The sequence below is a fragment of the Pristis pectinata genome, chromosome 34 (assembly GCF_009764475.1).
Source record: "Pristis pectinata isolate sPriPec2 chromosome 34, sPriPec2.1.pri, whole genome shotgun sequence".
Classification (NCBI taxonomy): domain Eukaryota; kingdom Metazoa; phylum Chordata; class Chondrichthyes; order Rhinopristiformes; family Pristidae; genus Pristis; species Pristis pectinata.
Window position 1 is genome coordinate 15969324 of NC_067438.1, and position 17094 is coordinate 15986417.

The window sequence follows — 17094 nt, forward strand, 5'->3', positions numbered from 1 at the left end:
GGTCTGTATTCCCGACCCTGGGACATGGATCTGTGGGCTGTCACCGTACACTGATCCCAGATCCAATCCTGGTCTGTATTTGTGACCTTGGAACACGGAGCTGTGGGCTGTCACTGTTCCCTGACCCTGGTTCCGAGCCTGGTCTGTATTCTCGACCCTGGGACACAGAGCTGTGGGCGGTCACTGTTCCTTGACCCTGGCTGTGAGTTTCAGCCTAAGCCAGAACACGTGAGGTACACACTGGAATGGGTGAACAGGGAGAAGGTTCTGGAACCAGGCAGAGGTTGCAAACCTGGGGTGGGATCCATGCCAACACATGTTTGAGGGAAGCAGCTTCTGGGAAGAGGCTGGAGAGCAGCCAGGGAGCAGGTTGGACTGTGGACGGTGACAAGGAATTCCAGGGAGTGGAATAGCAGGCCCGGGCTGTGCACACAGTGAGGGAGCAGTGTTCTAAACCTTGGCTCAGGACCAGTGTCCAGGGGGAACTAAAGGCCAGGAGGAGGAGGAGGGGGAGGGGGATGTTCTTACTGCGGGGAGACAGAGGGAGGAGGGGATGAGGCTGGTTACAGAAAATCAAAACTCTGGGATGTGTTTCAACCATTCCAACCCTCCCCCCTCCCTGTCCCACACTCCCCCTGCGTCACCACCCTCCTCCTTTGTCCCCACCCTCGCCCCCCTCCCTGTGCTCATCCTCCCCCTCTCTGTCCCCACACTCCCCCTCCATCCCCACCCTCCCGCTCCCTGTCCTCATCCTCCCTCTCCATCCTCACCCTCCCCCTCTACGTCCTTACCAGCCCCACCCTGTCCCCACCCTCCCCATCCTCACCCTCCCCTACATCCCCACCCTCCCCCTGTCCCCACCCACCCCCTCTCTGTCCCCATCACTATCCCCACCCTCCCCACCCTCACCCTCTCTGTCCCCACCCTTCCCCTCTCCATCCACACCCTCCGCGCCCCTGTCCCCACCTCCCTCAATCCCCACCCTCACCCTCCCTGTCCCCACCCTCCCCTTCTCCATCCCCACCCTCCCCCTCTCCATCCCCACTCTCCCCCTCCCTGTCCACACCTCCCTGCATCCCCACCGTACCCCTCCCTATCCCCTCCCACCCCCTCCCTGTCCCCACACTCCCCATCCGCATCCCCACCCTCCCCCTCCCTCTCCCAATCACCACCCAGCCCTTGCATTACTGTCTCTCCCATCACCATCCCAACACTCCCCCTCCGTGTCCCAACACTCCCCCCCCTCCCCTTCACTGTCCCAATTTCCCTCTTCCCGTCCATTGCCTCAGTCCTTCCCTCTCCCAACCCCTCCCCTCCCTCTCCTCATCACTACCCCACCCCTCCCTCTCGCCATCCACACTCCATCCCCTGCCCCTCCCAAGGCTATGGGGAGGAGATAAATATATCACAAGAGTTGAATGATCTCAGTAACTGAGCCTCAACTGCTCTCTGGGGGGAGAGACTTCCCCTCCTCCCAGCCCACTCCTTATTCTGAGACTGCCCCCAGACCCAGACCACTCAGCCGGGAGGATCTCCCTCTCTGCATCCAGCCTGTCAAGCCCTGTCGGAATTTTGTTGGTGAGCTCTCCTCCCATGCTTTCAAACGCTGGAGAACAAAGTGCCAGTTGACGTGATCGCTCCTCTTTCGGCAAACCCACTGACCCTGGGATCAGTCTGGTGAAACTGTGCTGCGCTCCCTCTGTGCCCAGCACATCCTTTCTGAGGTAGGGAGTCTATATCTGGGAGCCCCATGACCTCTGCACTTTAACCTCGCAGCCCTATGACCTATAACACCAACAAAATACACAAAACACTGGAACACTCAGGGGTAAGGCAAAATCTATGGAGGCAAAAGTGTATGTCGACGTTTCGGGTCCAGACCCTGCATCAGAATGCAGGGTCTGATGCAGGGTCTGCACCTGAGACATTGACTCACCTTTTGCCTCCACAGATGCTGTTCGACCCACTGAGTTCTTCCAGATTCCAGCATCAGCAGTCTCTTGTGTCTTCACCCCCCACACCAAGCTTTGTCCAATCATAGAATCATAGAACAGTGCAGCACAATACAGGCCCTTCGGCCCACAATGTTGTACCGATCTTTAAACCTCACCTACGACTATCTAACCCCTTCCTCCCACATATCCCTCTATTTTAAATTCCTCCATATGCTGATCAAGCAGTCTCTTGAATTTAACCAATGTACCTGCCTCCACCACCACCCCAGGCAGCACATTCCATGCCCCAACCACTCTCTGTGTAAAAAAACCTCCTTCTGATATCTCCCTTGAACTTCCCACCCATTACTTTAAAGCCTTGCCCTCTGGTATTGAGCATTGGTGCCCTGGGAAAGAGGCGCTGGCTGTCCACTCTATCTATTCCTCCTAATATCTTGCACACCTCTATCATGTCTCCTCTCATCCTCCTTCTCTCCAATGAGTAAAGCTCCAGCTCCCTTAGTCTCTCCTCATAATCCATACTCTCTAAACCAGGCAGCATCCTGGTAAATCTCCTCTGCACCCTTTCCAACGCCTCCACATCCTTCCAATGAGACTTGGCCCGACATCGCTGTGACAGGCACAGTGGTCAGACAAAGCTTAAACCAGTCCTCAACTCTGTGTGTGTGAGAGACGGATTGAGGGAAACAGACAAAGAGAGGGAGGTACAGAGAAAGTGACAGAGAGAGAGAGAGAGACAGAGAGGGAGACAGAGAGAGGGGTACAGTGGGAGGGAGACACACTGAAAGACACTCCACCTCCAGGCCCATCACAATTCTGGTGCAGACCATATCAAAGAGTGAAATTATATTTCTGGTGGCCTTGCCTGTGGCAACCTGCCCCTCCCAAACCCATCCACAGCCTGTGAAACATGATGGGCCCAATTCTCTCTCGTGTTTACAAACTTATGGTATGGAAGGAGAGCATTCAGCCCATCATGTCCAAGCTGGCCAATGATGGACTTTAGGGCAATCCCATTTCCCAGTCTGTGTCCATGGCCTTGTAAATCACATCACTCTGTGGTTTCCAGGTACTTTGGACGTATTGAGGGTTTTCCCCTCAGCACCCTTTCAGAGAGTGAAGTAGTGAGCTCCAAACCCCCATCACACACTGAGTACAAAACAATCTTCAACACCCCTTATTCTTCCACCAAACTGAATAAATCAATGTTATTGTCTACCTGGCTGAGGGAAATAGTTCCTCCCTGTTCATGCTGTCTAGACCTTAAATAATTCTGTATAGCTCAGTCTCCTTTTTTCCAAAGAAAACATCCCCTCTAACAAAACACTGCAAATGCTCGAAACCCAAAATAAAAGTGAATGCTGGAAATACCCAGCAGGTGAGGTGGCATCTGTGGAGAGTGGAAATCTGAGTTAATTATAGAAGTTGGTGACGTTAGATCAGAACTGATCAGTTCTGACACAAACTGAAATGGCTGGTTATCTGAAATTGATGAATTCAATATCGTCCCAAGAGCTGCAATGTGCTCAGACAGAATGCAAGATGCTGTTTCTGCTGGAGCAGTGGAAAAGGCCAAATGGGAATGGGATACTGAATTAAAGTGATAGGCAACTGGAAGCTCAGGGTTTTCCTAACAGGTGCTCTGCAAAGCAGTCACTCAGCCCGTAACTGTTTTTCCAGTGTAGATGAGACCACATTGTGGGCACCAAATACAGTACACAACGTTAGCAAAAGTGCAAGTGAATCATTGCTTCACCTGGAAGGGCTATTTGGTTCCCTCGATGGAGGGAGGTAGAGGTAAAATGACAGCTGCAGTATCTCCTGTGGTTGCATGGAAGATTTTCATGGGAAGGGAAATGGGTGCTGAAGGAGCTGAAAGAGTGAAGCAGGGGGTGCTGAAAGGTGAGGAGGGGGGCAGATGTGTCCCCTGTTGGATATGGGATGGTTCATAATCTGACAGGGACTGACCAGGTATTTCCATGTGCCAACTGCCTGTTGTGAGTGAGAAAACAGATCCAACGGGCCTCAAAAGCAAGGACTCTGAACACAGTCTGGCAGTAAATGATTTTCTTTGCAAAAGACGAGCGTGGGAATATGATAACGGGAATAACACACACAAACACACACACAGGCATAGCGAACGTGGGAAAATCACACCGGGGATAAACTACACGCATGCACACACAATGAACTAGGTACATACAATCGAGGAAAAACAATACGATACCCACCACCCCTTGACTCAGTGCAGGCACAGCTCTGTGCTACCAGGACACTAACGAAAACGCTCCCAATATTACAATGCAAATAGCGATTTTTAATGAATCCTGTCTGGTCATCAGATATAATTTGTGGAACTACCTTTTCCAGTCTAGAAGCCAATATTTTGGAAAAAATTTTGGAATGCACATTCAATAAAGAAATAGGTCTCTGAGATACACATTCAGTGGGATCTTTATCCTTTTTCAGAACTAAAGAGATAGTTGCTTCATAAAAGGATTGTGGTAATTTACCTGCTGATAGGGCATCTTTAAAAATTTTACCAAACCAGGGAGAGAGAAGATCAGAAAAGGATTTTAAAAATTCAGCTGTATACCCATCAGGACCAAGTGTTTTACCTGAATTCATTGAAGAAATTGCCTTCTTTATTTCTTCCTCCGAAATGGGTGCATCTAATATTAAACGTTCATTCATGTGATAATTTCCGAATCTTCAAATTCCTTAAAAATTCATGCATTGACGTAGGATCCTCAGGAAATTCTGATTGATATAAAGAAGTATAAAATTCTTGAAAAGATTTATTAATTTGATCATGGTCCACCATGTAAAGATGGTCAGTTCATTCCTAGGAAGACACTGTTGATCTATTGTGTAGCTAATGGTGGTTAGGGCTAGTGCGACTAATGATTTTATAGCAGTTCTGTAGCTGATAGTTTTGATAACTGAGAAGCTTGGTGCCAGCGAGTCTCAGGACTCATAAGTAATGGTGGCACATTTTGATGTTTTATAACTGATAGCCTTGTAGCGAATAAGCCCAGCATTGTTTTATAACTGATAGTTCTGTAGCCTAGTACTGGTACTCCCAATGCCCATAAATAATTGGGGCCCCCTGTGATTGAGTCAGGAAATGACTGTGGTGAAAGACAAATGGTTGTGAGCCAGGAGACAACTGTGAAAGGAGGCAAATGGTGAAGGATGAAACTGTGAAGGTAAGAGAGAACATGATGGATTGTAACAATGGAATTGAGCTATGAAAAAGGTATAAAAGGCCCGTGAGCATTGCTCGGGGGCGGTCAGAGAGACAGTAGTCAGAGAGTGATTAGTAACTGACTGTTTGACTGTCACAACTTTTCTTTGCAAATAAAAGTTTAACTTCTTGAGGAATCTTCTGCTTCTCCTGGTCATCTATTTATTGCGGGTAACCATGACATGGGAACGGCGTTCTCTGTCAATAACTGGGAGGAACTTGGTCATCAGGTGCAACATGCTCTCTGGGCTGCTGTACCTGGTGCAGGTGTGGCCTGTTCCTCGCTCCTCTGCCTCAGTAATTACCCGGGATATCTTCCAGTTTATCTGGGGGTCCAAGATGGAGCGAGTCCGATGGGTCACTGTGCAAAAGTCCCCTGAGAATGGGGGCAAAAGTGTACCAATGTTGCCCTCATCCTGATGCCCACATTCATGTGTGGCTGTATCAGTCGGTGTGTGGACCCCAATTACGTGGCACCAAGTGTCACTACATGCTGAGGTTCTACCTGTCCCTGGTGTTACAGAGGATGAGTCCGGCCCCTCTACCGCCCAACGCCCAGTCAGCTGGACGTTGCCGCACTACCTGCCCTCTGTGGAAGAGTTCTTCCAAGTAAACACCTTTAACCACAGGTCCATCAGGCAGTGGTCAGCGTGGAACGTCCTGCAGACACTGCGGGACAGGGACACTGTGGATCCTGTGGGTTTGTTCCCAGTGCAAACGGTCTGAACCATCTGGCAGAATGTCTCACCACCAGATCTGACCAACAAGCACCAAGACCTCGCTTGGCTGATGGTGAGAGGTGCCCTCCTAGTCAGAGCTTTCCTCTACAGATGACACCGCCCCCCGTGCACGCTGCCCTCGGGACGGCTGCATGGTGGCGGAGACCCACCTCTTAGCAGACTGTGGATTTGCAGAGGGTGTGGAGATGGATGCATGGGTCTGTGTCCCGGTTCATGCCCAGCAGCTGCGTGACAGAGGACTCTCTGCTTTCTGGGCCATTCCCGGGCACACACACCAAGACAGACATCAAGTGCTGCTGGAATGTCGGTGAAGGATGTCCTTCTCTCTGCCTGAAACCTGTTGGTCTCCCAGCACAGCGAGATGTCCGTAAGGGAACGCTGCCGACTGACACAGTCCTGGCTGCAGGAGGATGTGCTGAGGGACGCAATGAAGCTCGGTGCAGCCAATGCAAAGGCTCTGTGGGGTAGGACCACAGTCTGGGTTCCTTCCCCTACCGGACATGGAGGGGCAGAGGTGGGTGGGAAAACCCCTCCAACAATGAAAGGTGTACAACCCCAGGGGGCCACATGAGTGGCACGGTGCTGTTTGTTTGTTCATTTATTTTTTCTTTCTAAAAAATGTTTACACGACTGAATGTATCAACCATGAATGTGTTTTTGCACTGTTTCTTCCTTTGTACATATTTGTTTAATATAAATAAAGATTATTTTTGAAACAGGCTCCAAGTTCCCGATCAGGCTTTGCTGTTCTGGGCACAGAGTGAGAAATGGAGATTGATTGTGAGCAGTTTTGGGCCCCACATCTGAGGAAGGATGTGCTGGCATTGGAGAGGGTCCGGGGAGGTTTACGAGAATGATCCTGGGTATGAAATGGTTAACGTATGAGGAGCGTTTGATGGCTCTGGGCCAGTCCTCACAGAAGTTCAGAAGGATGAGGGGAGAGGGGAATCTCATTGAAACCTACTGAATATTGAAAGGTCTGGATAGAGTGGATATGGAGAGGATGTTTCCAGTAGTGGGAGGGTCTAGGAACAGAGGACACAGCCTCAGAATAGAAGGACGTCCCTTTACAGAGATGAGGAGGAATTTCTTTAGCCAGAGGCTGGTGAATCTGTGGAATTCATTGCCACGGACGGCTGTGGAGACCAAGTCATTGGGTATGTTTAAAGCGGTCGATAGGTTCTTGATTAGTAAGGGCATCAAAGGTTACAGGGAGAAGGCAGGAGAATGGGGTAGAGAGGGAAAAATAAATCAGCCATGATTGAATGGTGGAGCAGACTCGATGGGCCGAATGGCCCAGTTCTGTTCCTCTGTCTTATGGTCTAATGGAGACAAGAGGAATCTCAGGTCCGGACTGGGAAACAGGGAGAGCGGGAAACAGGAGTAAATGAGGGAGGGGAGACCCAGGAGACTCCATTCACCTTTTATATCACACTTCCCACATTTATATTTACACCTGTTTTATTTCCGGGCTCATTGGGGTTTTACAAAGCGGAATCTGGAGATTAAATGGGACCCGATCAGCACCAACCTGTCGTCCACGGGGTCTCTGCCCCACAGACCCTGACCCCGCTCCTGACGCCCGTCCCGGGACCCGACCCGTTCACGGATCCAGAGCGGAACCGGAGCAGATTCTCAGCCACCGGTTTTCATCCACGGTCCAGAAGAAAGGATAAAGTTTCTCCGTGAATTTATTCCCAGTGAAGGTGTGGAGATGGGACTTGGTGTCCGCGCTGTAAAATGAAACTGTCCCGGACTCGTAACTGAGACAAACTTCCACCCTCCCGGGGATGGGATCGGCGGGGAGAGGGGATGGAGGGGAGGTGTTCACATAAATCCTGCCACCTCCCCACCGCCGCCGCTCGATGGTCCAGAATCCGTTCTCCGGTCTCAGTTCGACCCGTCGCTTCCTCTCCACCGACTCTGTGGCGACCCCCAGACCCCAGTCCCGATTCCCCGCCACCTCCACCTCCCAGTAATGCCTCCCCGATGTGAATCCCTCCGATCCCAGCGCACAGGGCCGGGCTGTGAACCTCTTCCCGGTGTCGGGGAGATACCTCCAGGTCTCGGTCCATTTCACCCGCTTCCGATCCTCAGACACCTCGAGCTCCGGATGCGCCGTTTCCACATCCAGGGTCACGGAGACTGGGGGGAGAAGCAGAGAATCAGCGGGTCCCCGGGGGTCGGGGGGAGACTCGGGCAGCGCGGCCCCGAGGAGAGGCGGGTGGACACCGGGAACCTCTCCCGGGGCTTCACCGCCCTACACCCGGTGGACAACTGGATCCTTTCCCGGGGTTTCACCGCCCGACTCCCAACAAGACGATCCCAGGGATGAAAGGATTAAGGTGTGAGGAGTGTGTGATGTCTCTGGGCCTGTTCTCCATGGAGGTCAGAGGGGGCATCTCATTGAAACCTACCGGACACTGCAAGGCCTGGATAGAGTGGACGTGGAGGGGATGTTTCCATCAGTGGGAGAGTCTGGGATCGGAGGGCACAGCCTCAGAATAAAGGGACATCCTTTTAAAACTGACCTGAGGAGGAATTTCTTCAGCCAGGGGCTGGTGAATCTGTGGAATTCATTGCCACTGAGGGCTGTGGAGGCCAAGTCATTGGGCGTATTTAAGGCAGAGATTGACAGGTTCTTGATTGGTGGGGGGTTAAGGGTTACAGGAGAAGGCAGGAGAATGGGTTAAAAAAATCAGCCAGGATTGAAGAGTGGAGCAGGCTCGATGGGCTGAATGGTCTAATTCTGCTCCTACCTCTATGGTCTACTTGTGCTTCCTGTTCAACTGGCAGTTAACAATAGAGGTCACAGCATTTGATCTAATTTCTGTCAGAAAGGACAACAACACAAGAAATAGAAGCAGTGGGACATTTGGCCCCTCACCTGCTTCACCCTTCAGTAAGATCATGGTTGATCTTTTACCTCAGCACCACTTTCCTGTATTAACCCAAACCCGACTCATAGAGACAGAGGGCACCGAACAGGCCCTTCGGCCCAACTCGTCCATGCCGACCAAGGTGCCTTCCTGAGTTCGTCCCATTTGCCTGCATTTGGCCCATATCCCTCGAAACCTTTCCTTTCCATAGACCTGTCCAAATGTCTTTTAAACATTGTAGTTGTACCCACCTCTGCCACTTCCTCTGGCAGATCGTTCCATATATTCATCACCCTGTGTGTGGAAAGATTTGCCTCTCAGCTCCCCTAAACATCTTTCCCCACTCACCTCACCCCAGTACCACATGCTGTAAAATGGTTCAATAATCTGGGTGGCACCTTATCAAAGGCCATCTGAAAATCCAAATACCCCACATCCAGTGGTTCCCCTGATCTGTTCTGCCAGCTCCAAGTTCAAAAAACTGAGACAGGTTTGTCAGACATGATTTCCCTTTCACAATCCACAAGGACCCTGCACAAACTTATCATCATTTTCTCATTGCACTGTTACCACTTCCCTGGTAACAAATTCTTCCATTTTCCTTCTCCTGGTGACAAGTGAACAACTTCCCGATTTCTTGCTCCCTCTTTTCTTCAAGTGTGGGTCACATCGACCACCTTCCAATCTGTGGGAACCATCCTGGGATCTGTGGAATTCTGCTGGTGACAGCCGGCACATCCATCCCACCTTCAACACCTGGGATCAGGAATGTCCGTTACACGTTGACGACACCGTCACATGCACAAACTACAACTGGGAGATGACCCCATGTTTGGGAGGATTACAACAGGAAGTGCCTGGTCACATTTCCAAAAGGAAACAGCAGCAAACCTTCCAAAACGAGCAGAAACTTTCTCTTGCAATTTATCCATAAACTCAGGCACAAACCAGCACTCTGCAGGGTCGCGCTGGGCAGGGCACCAGTGTAAATGGGGAGAGATGTCAGAATGCCACAGTACAGAGGGATCTGGGGTCCTTGTACATGAACCACGGAAAGCTGGCCTTCAGGTACAACTGGTGAGCAGGAAAGGAAATGGAATGAAGGCCTTCACTGCAGAGGGGTGGAGGAGGGCAGTCTTGGTACAAGTGTACAGGGCATCAGTGAGACCAGGGCTGGAGGGAGATACAATAAAACTCCAATAATCTGCCATCCGATAGTTCGGAAATCCCGAGGGTTCAACCCTGGCTCACTGGGGTCTGGTTCCTGCGCTCCCTTTAACACACCAGACCCCTAGTTGCTGCTCTTCCTTTAAACTCACTGGAATAACATCCAATAGTGTAGAAAGTCTGGCGCCACCAAAGTGCCGGGTGTGCTGGATTAACAGAGTTTTACTGCACTCGTACTGAGGCAGCTCCGGGAAGGTTCACAACATTGATCCCGGGGTGAAGGGGTTGTTGTTTGAGGAAAGATTGGCCAGGTTGGGCCGATACTGAAGTTTACAAGAATAAGAGGTGATCTCATTGGAACATGTAAGATCCTGATGGGGATCGATGGAGAGGAAACTGAGGATGTTTCCTCCAGCTGGTGTTTCTAGAACTCGGGGGTATGGTTTCGGGGTACAGAGCTGCCCATTTAGGACAGAAATGAGAAGGGATTTCTTCTCTCTATTACCTTGACCCCAGAGATCTGTGGGGTGGAGTTACTGAATACATTTCAGGGTGAGTTAGACAGAGTTCTGGGCTGTAGGAAGGTCGAGTGTTATGGGGAACAGGCAGGAAAGTGGAGCTAATCAGCCCTGCTCTTGTCATGTGACTCTGTCCCCTCACTGCTGGTGATGGCAGACTAATTAAACAGGTAGTTTGCATCAATCGTCACTATTGGGGATACAAGTAACATCCCACAAAAGGCTGTAAGATGGGAGTTGGAAGGGAGGGAACAACACAGGAATATTGTAATCCAGGGAAGTGGTACCAAGAAAATTGCTGGAGCGTTGGACTGACACGTCCCCGCGTCCTGTCAGATTCCATCCTCGGCTCTTACAAGTATCCGCTCGTGGGATGGTTGGAGAGTTGCTTTTAATTTTCCAAAATTCCCTGCATTCAGATTGGAAAGGTTCCAGGCTCCATTGGATTGGAAAGTAAGTGCAACTCCTTTATTCAAAAGAAGAGATCAGAAGCAGGAAACAACAGGCCAATTAGCTTAACGTCTGTCAGAGGGAAAATACCGAAAGATATTATCACAGCAAGTTACAGAAGGCACTTCGAATAACACATGATGATCGGGCAAAGTCAGTGTGGTTTTATGGAAGGGAATTCACGTTTGACCAATTTACTGGAGTCACTGAAGAAGTGACATGTGCTGTGGATAAACAGGGCCCAGTGAATGCACTGGAATAGATTTCCAGAGGGCATTTGATAAGATGCCACATCAAAGGTTACTGCTGAAAATACAAGCTCATGGTGCAGGCGGTAACATGGTGTGGATAGAAGGTTGTCTGGCTAACAGGAAACAGGGAGTGGGTATAAAGAGGGAGAAGAAAGAGTCACCTCACAAGTAATGTAATATCAGACAGAGCTTCCATGTGTAAATACAAAAGGCAGACAGCAGCTGAGAAAAACTTTGGTCCCTTGGAGGATGAGACTGGGGAATTACTGACAGGATTTAGAGAAATGGCAGAAACTCTAAGGAATTATTTTGCATCGATCTTCACAGTAGACAGCACTGAAACACCCCAATAACAGATAATCAAGTGCCTGTAGGGAGGGAGCAACTTAAAACAATTTCTATCACAAGAGGAAAAGTAATAAGCAAACTAATGGGGCTGAAGGTTGACAAATTTCCTGGACCCAATGGTCTGATCCTGGAGTTTGAAAGGAAGTGTCTGCAGAGATAGTGGGTGCATTGGTTATGGTCTCCTAAAATTCCCTGGATTCTGGAGACATCCAGAGGACTGGAAAACTGCAATTGCAACATCACTGTTCAGGAAAGTAGTTCCAGTCAGCCTAACGCCTGCCACTGGGAAAATACTGGAATCTGTTACTGAGGAGATAATAACAGGACATCTAGAAAATCAGAGGACAAACAGGCAGGGTCAGCATGGGTTGACAAAAGGGAAATGGTATTTGACAAATCTGTGGATTTCTGAGGATCAACAAACAGGGAGGTGAAGGGAACCAGTGGATGGAGTGTATTTGGATTTCAGACGGCATTCAGTAAGGTGCCACGTCACAGGTCACTGCAGAAGATAAGAGCACTGGGGTTGGGGTAATATAACGGCACGGACTGAGGAGATGGGCTAACTACAGAAAACAGGGAATCAGGATAAATGGGTCATTTTCAGGTGGGCAGTCAGTATCAGGGCCTCAGTTGTTGATAATAATGACCTCATGAAGGGACTGAGTGCACTGTAGTCAGATTTGCTGCAGGTACAAAGATGGGTGGGTGAGGACGTTGTGCACGGGGCAATATGAGGTCATCCATCTTGGAAGCAAGAATGAAAGTGCAAATTATTACTTAAACTGAGTGAGAACTACAAAACATTGTGGGTACAGAGGGGTCTGGGTCCAGGTGCACAGAACACAAGGAGTGAGCATACAGGGACAACAGGGAATTAGGAAGGCCAACGTAACATTGACTTTTATTGCAAGAGGTGTGGAGTATGAAGGGAGAGAAGTTTTGATGCAACTTCACAGGATGCGGGTGAGACCTCACCAGGAGAATTGCGTGCAGTTTTGGTCTGTGGATCTAAGGCGAGATATACTTGTGTGGGGGCAGGGAAGGGAAGGTTCGGGAAGTTGAATCCTGGGATGAAGGAGCTGATGTCTGAAGGAAGGTTGAGCAGGTTGGGCCCATTCTCATTGGAGGTGAATGAGAGGTGATCTTATTGAAACAAATAAGCTTCTGAAGGGAACAAAAAACTGAGTGCTGACAGAACTCAGCACGAGTTGAGCCCGATTGGCACCTCCTTCGTGCAAAAGGTTTGGATGGGGCGGAATTTGTTTGGTGTGTCCAGGAAGGATTCCTGTCACAATATGTGGACAGGCCGACTAGAGGAGAGGCCATTCTGGATCTGGTACTAGGTAATGAACCTAGTCAGGTGTCAGATCACTCGGTGGGTGAGCATTTCGGAGACAGTGACCACAACTCCCTGACCTTTACCCTTGCCTTGGAGAGGGATTGGAGCAGACGGTATGGGAAAATATTTAATTGGGGGAAGGGGAATTATGATGCTATTCGTCAGGAACCGGAGTGTGAACTGGGAGCAGATGTACTCAGGGAAACGCACAATGGAAATGTGGAGGTTGTTTATAGATCACTTGCAAGGGGATCTGGGTAGGTTTGTCCCATTGAGGCAGAGAGATGGTACAGTGAAGGAACCATGGTTGACAAGAGATATGGAATATCTAGTGAAGAGGAGGAAAGAAGCTTACTTAATAGTTAGGAAGCAAGGATCAGACAGGGCTCCAGGGAGTTACAAGGTAGCCAGGAGGGAGCTTAAGAATGGACAGGAGAGTTGGAAGGGGGCATGAAAAGTCCTTGGCGAGTAGTGCCATTTGCCTGGATCAGCACCATATCCTTCTCTGCCTTGTCTATTGAAGTGTCCAATTACCCCTTAATCAGTAGTGAATGCATCCAACTCCATCTCCTCCTCTGGCAGCGCATTCCAAATATCAACCACTGTGTGGGAAAACCTTACCCCTCAGATCCCCTTTCAAACTTCTTCCTCTCACCTTAAACCTTTGCCCTCTTGTTTTTGATACCTCTACCGCAGGAAAAACATTTTGACTATCTACTGTATCTAAGCCACTCATAATCTTACATACATTTTTCAGGTCACCCTTCAGCCTCCTTTGCTTCAGGGAAAACAAGCCCAGCCTACCCAACCTCCCCCCATAACTAAAGTCCTCTAATCCAGGAAACATCATTGTGAATCTCCTCTGCACTCTCTCCACTCAATCACATCCCTCCTATAGTGTGGTGACCAGAACTGCATACAGTACTCCATGTGAGGCCTATCCAGTGTTTTGTAAAGTTGAAACATAACACCGAGTCTTATATTCTCTGCTCCGACCAACAAAGGCAGGCACGCCATCTTTTGCTCAATCCCTCAGACCAGTAAAAGAAGACCTTACCTTCATGGCCACATATTCTCTTCCACTCTGAAAACAAAAATAACAGGCAAGACTGAAGAAATGTCTCTTGGATTTAACGTGCAACTAGTTTCACAGTGAAGATTTATAAATGTATAATAGGAGCTCCTATTGGATCCCCTGTAGTATGAGTCTCCTGCAAGTTGGAAGCTAAATGTTCATCATCTGGGGACCAAGTCAATAACTTCACTAGACAGTGCTCCCCATAGACTCAGTCTCCACCATTTCCATCCATGCAGTTTAACATGCAGAAAATTGGGCTCAGATTTACTCATCAGTCCACTCCACAGGCAAAGCTCAGATGTGTGGGCACTGAAGGTGAAAACGTGGATCAGCCCTGAGACCCACTGACAGCACATAATTTTCTTGCCAGAATTCAGCTGACCCGATGGTGAGGGATTCCCCAGGTTGGACCTGGTGATGGAAACTTGCTGATGGACTTTGGCAGGAAATAACCACTCACCTATTTACACAACTACTGTCTGAAAATATGGATAAACTGAGAAGCAAATGTGCCCTGTCCTTTAATCCTTTGGACATCCTGTTGTGGATCTCTGGCAAAGGAAGCTTTGCCCTCTGATGAGCCAGGATCCCTGGGCTTTGCAGGAGGTGCCCAAGTCATTGCCGTGTCCAATATCATCGTACCTGGGAGTGGACGGGTCACGCAGTGAATTCCCTCTCAGTGCAGGGACAGTTTGCCAATCCCACCACCAATGCTCAGAGCACACGAGCTGTGGAATTGGCACCAACTATTGCTGCCCATCGTGGAGACTGGATCCTGCCGGCATCAAGCAGAATGTTTAGCTTTAACTGCTGGTGTCAGATCTGCAAATCCAAGCACATCAGAGATAGAAGCAAGAGTTGGACATTCAGCCCTTCCTGCCTGCTCTGCCATGTGATGGGATCATGGCTGATCTTTTACCTCAGCACCACCTTCCTGCACTCACCCCCACCCCTTGATTTCCTCATCAGGGGAGGTCTGCTGTTTGCTCCTTGTCCTGGTGGGATGGTTTGTGTCCCATGACAGTGATACCCTGCTGACTTGGAGGGGTGGTGGGGGGCGAAAGCGAGAGAGACACTGATTTATTTGTGGTTACACAGTTCCTACAGTGATCAGGATAGAGATTAATCCTATCGCCTTCCTTCTTTCACTGGACAATCCATAAAACAACCGGACTACAGGGCAGCAGCACCTTTGGAATGTGTGTTCATTGGTAGGGGGTGGGGTGGGAGTGGGGACACATACCTGACGGCACAACAGGTTTCCATTGTCCTAAAAAGAAACAGAAAATTGAACAAAGTATATTTATAAATAAAGGCCAAGATATGCTTTAAGGACACATTAAAGAATCCTGGCAATATATTAAACACATGCCTGGGTCAGACCTCTCACCCGCGTCAACATTGTGAATCTTTATGCAAACACCTCCCAGTTTTGCTCCATCAACAGTCACAGTGTAGTTGTATGTTGTGGCCATCAGATGGTTCCATGATTTCTACAGCCCCACACTCTGCCCATTGACACAGATACCACTAAGGTGGGGAAGTCACTGGGGAGAGATTTATCCGAGGGCGAGAGGTCATTGGCTGGGCACATGGTGAATGGGGCAACGTGGACATCAATGTCCCAAACTCCCTCCACCATTGACCCTACTGCCCACAATACTGTCAGATCCAAGCATTCCCCAATGCTACCAACCTCTGCTCCCAAACCTCTGAAATCTCCTCAGTCACCCTGGATAATGTTATTTTGTGCAGTTGAGAGACAGATGAGGAGGACACCCCATCCTCCTTCCAAGCAGCAGAACGTTCCAGACTTCTGTGTCTGTGCACTGCAGTAAGGAGGTTGGGAATGGGCTGGAGGTCCCATGTGCACCTGAACTCTTGCTGTGCCGCTGGACTCACCACAGAATCAAGTTGTGGAGACAAGGAGTTCAATGGACTTTATATCCGACCCCATTACACCAGCCACATCGGGCCTGCTGACATGCAAGGCTTAGTTTATTTTTTGCTTACTTATATTTCAATGTATATTTTTAATCAGTTAACAGTAGTTCCATGTTATTAAATAAACTTATCATGTGAAAAGGTAATTGTGTGTTTTTTATTTTATTTTGCAGCTGGTTTCAAATGTTTCTGAGCAGTGACAGAGCCAGTGACACTGATGGGACCTTCAGGAACTGTGTGGCTGCATAAAACTGGTGCAGCCACAGGGCGAGTGTGTCCGTGAGGTGTGGGCTGGGATCAGCAACCCACGGCCCTTTAAAATTAACCACCTGAGTCAGTGGTAAAATGAATCATTGGTGCAGAAATACAAATCCAACTCTGAGAAGCTTCTGCCGTGTTCCCTGAGGCTGGGCTGAAGAACCCACAGATTTCTGGCCGTCCACCTGTTGCTCTGAGCTCCATGTGGCAGCACAAAGGCTTGGAAAATTCCACCCAGTGCACTTCAGTCACACAACAGAGATTATTCCAGTGCCTGGTCGCACCCACAATATACAGGAGGGGTCAGGTTATTAACCTCTGGTGTAAAGCAGAGTTGTGTCATTAAAAGGCTTCTAATCCTAACAGATAAAAACTATAACATTAAATAAATTTGTAATTGATATAAAACCAGCATTCTTTGCAGTTTGTGAATCTTCCAGTGTTGAACACTTACCAAGTTCTACGATGGATTTCCGAAGTTCCAGCTCTGGAAAGACAAACCAGTGGTACATTAGTACAACAATATGAGAATGTTTGAGGTAATGACAATGAGAATCAAGAAGCTGCAGCTTCAGAGGCTGGAAATCTGAAGTAAATGCAGAGAAAGGATGGAAACACTCAGAGGCCAGGCAGCTGCATAGAGAGGAACAGAATTCATGGTTCAGCTTGATGGTCTCTCATCAAACCTGGAAACAGTCAGTGACAGGGGTGAGGCAGCTGTAGATGTAAACAAGGGAGATAGAGCAAGAGGGCCGGTGTATAATAGGTGGAGGGCAGGAGAGGGTAATGATGGGCAATGGGCCAAGGGAAGAAATACACTGTGTGTCTGGGGAAGGATTAAATGGCAACAGCAAGATCATTCCCAACAGTTGCTGTTGGAGAATGTGGACACAGTGGTCATGCTGCGAAATGGTTGA

At 49.2% G+C, this 17094-nt stretch overlaps 1 protein-coding gene across 1 annotated transcript in view; it reads right to left on the bottom strand.

The window, feature by feature from the left end:
- Positions 1-7030: 7030 nt before the first annotated feature.
- LOC127585983 (butyrophilin subfamily 3 member A3-like) overlaps positions 7031-17094 on the bottom strand; it is a 511579-nt gene continuing 501515 nt past the window's right edge. Inside the window, exon 8 of the mRNA XM_052043741.1 lies at positions 7031-7363. The gene's annotated coding sequence lies outside the window, so the exon portion shown is untranslated. The remainder of the gene's footprint in view (positions 7364-17094) is intronic.